Source organism: Falco peregrinus, chromosome 9, assembly GCF_023634155.1.
Source record: "Falco peregrinus isolate bFalPer1 chromosome 9, bFalPer1.pri, whole genome shotgun sequence".
Lineage (NCBI taxonomy): Eukaryota > Metazoa > Chordata > Aves > Falconiformes > Falconidae > Falco > Falco peregrinus.
In genome coordinates, this window is record NC_073729.1 from 14,405,074 (window position 1) to 14,412,089 (window position 7,016).

The following is a 7,016-nucleotide window of genomic DNA, read 5'->3' on the forward strand; positions in this document are numbered from 1 at the left end:
TTCTTCAATAAGCTGTTCATTTTCCTGTTACTTCCTATAGAACTGTGAAATTTGTTTTTTTTTCTTTTCTGGGGTAAATCCTGTGTCTATTTGAGTGATGGGTGAAATGCACAATTACAATAACTGGACTAGGATTTTAAAGGAATATTATTCTATCAGATATCCTGTAAAGCAAACTTAGACTCTTCATTCACTTTGGGTTTGTTCTTCCAGAAAATCCAGTATGTTCACTCTGGTGATTTACGTTTTTCTGCTTGTGAAGTCTTCGGTGATTGACGAATGCAAAGAGGATGTTGTACTTAGAGCTGGGAACTTCACGTATTACTATAAGGTAAGACTTGACGTAAGGAAAACTTCTTTTTTCAACAGTGCAGTTGTAGTGTCAGTGAAACTGGCTGAAACAGCCAACTTTCTAGATAAGGACTTGTCAGTTATTTCCTACAAGTCCCTAAGTTATTTAAATAGAATAGTTCCAGTTGAAAGGGACCTTCAGCTATCATCTAGTCCAACCGCAAGTAGGGGTGAGCAGATAAATCTCTAGATTTGTATGGATAAAGAAGTTGACCATATGATTCCCTATGAGTGTAGTAACAGTCAGAGGAGGAAAAAAAATCATTAAATTCTACCTAGTGGAAAAACAGATTCAAAACCAAAACACCTGATATGAAACAACTGGGTGCATATACCAGCAGAGCCCTCTGGAACAAATCTAGAACTATTTGTAAACTCTGATCAGTTAATAATAAAGAGTGTATTTACATAACTCGTAATGCTTTACAGATGTAAAATCACAATGACTATACAAGTGATGGACCTACCACTGGAACCATTCCACAGTCCATGGAATTGTAATTCATAATTTCATAGACAAGACCTGTTTAAAATAAAAGCACTAAATAATGGAAAGATTATCCACTTAATTAGCATGTGTATTAGAGAAAGATTATAATGTGTATTAAATGGGGAAAAAAAGATAAACATTTTTCTTTCATGAGTGGTTTTTTTTTTTAATTTTTGGTGTTGTTTTCTTTTAAAAGAAATCCTGAAAGTAAAATTATTTTATAGTTTATATTGAAATACTTAATTAACCACTTCTAAACCACTAACATTTTCAAATACTAATGACTTAGTCAATCTTGTGCATGACTTTGCATGCTTCTCAGCTGAGATCCATGAGTATGAATCTTTCAAACTTTTCTACTTAGCTTATCCTCATTTAAAGACAAGATTGTATCTTGTTAAAATACACAGAAACTAGATGAAAGCACCATGACAGTGTCAAAGAAAGGCACAAGTTAATTCGGATGAAGGCTGAACAGCATGTTGTGAGACAAGATAGAGGAGTAATAGCACCGTGTTGAATTATACTAGTTGATGTGTATGCCATCTTACATTCCAAATGATATTCAGCTCTATGATTTAGATGGTTCTATCACTCTATGACTGTATTTACTTTTTCAGGTGCACCTCAGTAAGATTTTTGCCTTAATAGGGCATGTGCCAGATTTCTTATACATTTTTTGATAGCACTTACACGAAGAAAGTTGAGTGCTGAATAGGTAGAAGAATGTGCATGTTTACTGAAGCCTGAAATGCCACAATCACAGAAAGATGCATTAACTCCCTCTTCTATGTGGTGTTATTTCTTAGGACCTCAGTACCTAGATAGGGGATGTATGGCCAAGGTTTTAAAAAAAGATGTTTATCATGTTTCTCAAGAAACCCTGGTGAAAACACTTCTGATAGCTTCTTAGCTGGCATAAAAGTAATTTTCCAGAAAACTAGATTTCCTTTGGTTAAGTCCCATCTGGCATATTTTAGATGAATCCACTGAAGTAATTTTGATATATTGTTATTCAATACTACTACAAGTTTTGTCTGTGTAATTTTTCAGAATTTGTTTGAAAGTTTCATAGTGAAAAACTCAATAATTTGTTTTTTTCTGTTTGACCTTCAGGATATATCTTCACCGTGCCTGGAAAAAGGGGCAAGCTTTGAAACAGCCTTTGCCATCTCTGAAAAAAGGTGTGTCTGTCTATGAAAGAGTATGTGCAATTCTGATAAAAAGGACTAGAGCCCACCCCAGTTCTAAGAATTTGTGCATCATTCACACCTCCTCATTAGTAAATGTTATATTCCTAGTGAACTACAATTGAGCTATGAATCAGTTCTGTGCAGAATCAGAGCACATTACACGAGAGCCAGACAATTATAAGTTTTCCAGATGTGTCATGTCAAACATAAGCCTGTCAGCAAGGGCTCCCACAAATAAAAAACGTTAGGTCTTGAAGGAAATTTTTCATTACTGTTCTCTCCACATAAAGTCAGATTCCAGGATGTTTCCTGCATCTTTTCTGATACAGATCAACTTTGTGCACTCACTAGAGACACTAGATTGTATATGACTTGAATCATCACGTATTCATACTAAAAATGGCATTGATAGTTCATCTGAGGATAATATGAACCAAAGCTTTTAACGGAGTCAGCTTTGCAGTGTTATGTTTTTCTTTTTGCTGTAGAATTTCTTTCAGTGTTGTTTTTCAGTTGGTTGTTGCTTTTTTATTTTTTTTTTATTATTTTTTAACTGTTATTGTCTATTTGCTACCTACTGACTTGGCATCTATTCAGATGATTCAATATAATATTTGATTTATTGCTGACTACCTTGTGGTATGTAATACTGAGCAATTCATAGAAAGAATGATCTTATCACTGTGACTTTGATAACTGTGTCCACCAGGGAAAGAAGTATGTGCCTGAGAGGAGTTCTAGAACTGATTTTTCAGTATGTTGTTTTTTTAACTATATCCTATTGGAATTTACTTCATTAGAAAAAAAAAAAAAAAGAGAAAGTTTCTTTCAAAGCATTGTTTAAATTCTGTCATAAGCTTCATTATTAGTACCTTTGGGTTATATAATTATCTTTCAAAATGGGTGCAGAGACAGGCTGAAGCTATATAACGTATTAATCTTTCAAGCAATTAGTAATTCCAAACCATACCAAAAAGCTGAAAACTCTACTAAATACACAGTAAAATTAGAAAGATTATGTTGTAAACATGCAGGTGTTGTACATGGATGGCACTGGCAAATCTGATGATGTAAACAGCATAATAATACAACAGTTTAGATCAAAAAGTCATAGAAATAAATAAAATACATAATAACTTCAATTAATGAGATCTCAAACAAACTATATATTATTTAAAAACCGCATAACCAGTGGGGCTATAACAAGCCATGCTTTTAATCAAATTAATGAGCCTACAATTCAGGACTGTTCGTGACCCAGAATAAAGCCTTTCCCTACAGCACAACTTCCTAACAGCCCTTCATGTATCGTTCATTAAACACAGACTAGTATTATGTGGGGCATAAGGACATACAGGACAAGAGATTTTGAAAATTTTAACATAGACGACTTTGGAAATCCCAGCTTTGTATCAAGTCCTTAAAAAACAATTACTTGGAATACTTGTTACACTAAATCAACACTATATATTCACCCATCCTTTGATAATTGCATGTATCTTCACAATGTTTATTTCTATGAAATATTAATCTTGTCACAGTGAAATACTCTGAATTTGTATTTGAAACACGACAATTTTTAAAAAACTATTGGACTACTATTTTCTTTTTTTAAGGAATAAATTAAATATTGACAAAAATTAGCAAAATCATCAGAAATCTGAGACAGCATCTACTCTAAGAAGACACACCTTTATGAAGCCCGAACTGAGATAAACAGTAATGATATCAGCAATAAGATGAAAGCTTCTCCTGAAAGGTTAGTAATATTTGCAGAAAAGAGTAAATGATTCATGTTGAATTCAGGCTTATTTAATTCTATTTGTGCCACTGTGTGCTCTCTCCTGCTTCTGATAAGAGTTTAATTACTAAGGTAATCATATAGACATATAGGCTGACATATAGAACGGAGGACACAACTATAGTAGGGCAGGATCCTAGAAGGTGAGAGCTGAGCACGTGTCTTTAATCTAAAAAGAGGTCTCAGAACCATCATCAGAGTGCTGAAAATCAAGTTATTTATTGTTACCACTTGTTCCAATAAACAGTCTGGTGTTAGATTTTGAATAACCGATATTCAATATAAAATTATTCTGAATCAAAAAGAGCTAAAGAGCTTTGAATCTAAACACATATTTAAGTCATTCAGCAAGACATAATCAATCCCATGTACTTGTTTTCTGCAGCCCTTGTTTTGTTTGTCAACCTAAACAGTTGTTCCTCTTCAAAGTTAGCGTAGTGGAATTTTCAGAGACATTGCTGTATGTCTTGCTAACAGGTACTCCAACAAAAGAGTTCACATCATGTCTGACACTTGATGTACTTCTTCCAAAAGGCAGTATTCATGGGAATGGTAAGCTGCATTTACAACTTTGCAACAGTATTCCCAAAAGTACCGCCTGACTCATGTTCATTTGAAAGAGTTTTCAGCTGTAGGGAAAATTACAGAGTGTACTTTATTGTTGTAAAGGACTCTGCTAACAGTGTCAGTGTACAGCCAAAGCTGATTATGTTTTTTATAGAATATTACAGAAATATGACATTTTCTATACAGCAAGGTTGAAAATTGTATGTGACATTTACATAGACCTGTTACATGCCATGGTTTCCAGAAGTATGCAGGTATGAAAAATTATTTTAATTAACTTTATTATAGAAATGTCGCGGCACAATTTATAAGAAGAAAAAAGCAGATTTTTAAGGTGGTATAAAGTATGTCTTCCTCTTCAGCATCTTCTGCAAGTATGACATTTTGTGCTCTGATTTTTAATAGCATTACAATGCTATTAAAATTATACTTTCAATGTTTTGATGTGTTTGTTGGTGGGGTTTTTTTAACTAGTAAAAACATGGTATTTGAGTGTATCAAGTCAACTTGTTTAATTTTAGAGGGAAATAAATACTTCTTAAATGGGAATGGAATACTCTTCAAAGTGACAAACGCTGGTTTGTAATTCTGTTGGTGGTTTTGTTTTGGCTGGCTAGTCATCTTTTAGCTCTGGTAAAAAGTATGTATGTTCTAAACTTCAGATTAGAAGTGTAGGAGGCTCGAGACTTAATTTCAGCTCCTCTACCATATAAAAGTAAATTAATTAGAAAAAAAACCAAAACCACACAAATCTAATATTCTCTCCATTTTAGCAATATTTGTCTGTTCAAGGTTGTATTTGTCATCTTGAACCCAAGTTAATAGAATTCATGAGCTACACAACATTAGACTGTATTCTGTATGCACGTATATTTAAATATTTTTTCTTTTCCTAACTAGCTAAGATATTTCTTTCTTAATCTGGGAATGCTGTTAAGTATTTGTGCCCTACTCACATCAATGAATGTAAACAGGACAACTCTTTTATGCTTTACAGACTTGGAGAAATAAAATCGGCTGGCCATGAGGCCTGAAGAAATGGCACCGTCACACTGAAATTGGCCATGCTCTGTCCTGACTTGTATTTCGCTGAAGATTTGACTAAATGTCTTCAGCAGGTGATTTTTATAAACTGTCACAGGAGACCAGCATCTTGAAGCTTGCTTAAATTTTACAGAACAGTTTGGGCAACATAAATACAGATAAGCAGTATACGTGTATGGATGTACCAACATGAATTCCAGTGGCGGTCAATGGGGCGAGCTACATTAAGAAAAGGTCAGAGAGTAATGATAACAGTTCTTCCGTCTCCTCATTCGGTATGTTCTTGATCAACTGAAACTTGTGGTTAAAATGACAGAAAGACATGTACCATACTTTCGCAGGTCAAGTTTCTAGTAATTGAAATTGAGTCAAGTTTCTAGATGTAATTGAAACAATGGTAGTTTCTTTCATGGAAAAAGTATGAGTTCCCCTCTGTTACAGGTAAGCAGCTTCTTCTGTGTCTGGGTTCTGGTTATGTTTGTTCTTGGCTAGAAAGATTTTTTTTCTATATGTTAGAAGGGATTACCTCTCTTTTATTTCATAGGTATTTATTGTCTGTCTGTCAATGTCATCTTCAGGAAAGTAACAATTACTTATTTGTCACAAATTCTAATTGTAAAATGCAATGATCGTAGGCAGATTATGACAGCTAAACAGGGAAAAGTATACAACTTGGAGGAAATAAGATTTTGAAATGAGAAACTAGTTTTCTGTTGTGAGGAAATCAGTCTGTATTTAATGTAAGAATTTCTCAGAACTTGATCTCCCCTGTTCTATGGCGTAGAAGGAAAGTGCTCTGAATTTTTCAGTCTACTTTTATTTTTTATATTTCTGAATAATAAAAAAAAAAAAATCTGTGACTGTAAGCCACTGTCCCACACCACTATGCTGGGATGTTGTGGTGTTGTTGTTTTGTTTGGGGTTTTCTTTGTTTGTTTTTTAAATAATATAAAATGCATTATGTTCTTCTGTGTTTTGTTATGAATAATCTTTTCTGAATGGAACTTCATCCTAATTCAAGTGCCACTAAAATAAAGGTTAACTTCTCTGACTGTATATAACTTCAGTAGAAAAGCTTTTATAAATTACTTGATTGTTTCACAGGCCTTGGAGAGTGCTGTTGTGGATGGCAATGAGTGTGACTCATCTGACTATAGAGCTGGAAGTGTAATATTAAAGAAAATAAATAACAAGACTGAAAAGAGCATTAAATGAGGAAATGAGGCATGAATGCATGAGACAGAGGTTAGTCTACTGCATGTAAGTAGATACCACCTAATTACTTGGGAAGCAAAACTCAGTAAGTACAAGATCATGAATGAACTGGAAGCACTCTAGGATATGCTTGACTTCTCAAATCTAGTAATTTCACTTCCAGCAGCGGGTGGCTGCCTTACTGCCATATATGGGGGAATAGTTTGAAAATCCCAATTTTGGAAAGAAAAATATGTATGATTGTTGAATGTGCAATTTGTATTGCTTATGTATTTCTTGTTATTATGATGAATTCTTTGCATTGCCCATAAGCAGATCATCATAATCTGTTTTTAAAAATCATGCTTGCTTATTA

At 33.8% G+C, this 7,016-nt stretch overlaps 1 long non-coding RNA gene across 1 annotated transcript; it reads left to right on the forward strand.

Moving 5' to 3' along the window:
• Positions 1-237: 237 nt before the first annotated feature.
• LOC114010851 (uncharacterized) lies at positions 238-6,436 on the forward strand. The gene is made up of 4 exons (XR_003552525.2): positions 238-331; positions 1,958-2,025; positions 3,651-3,793; positions 5,400-6,436. It is a non-coding gene; the product is annotated as an uncharacterized LOC114010851 (long non-coding RNA).
• Positions 6,437-7,016: the final 580 nt, after the last annotated feature.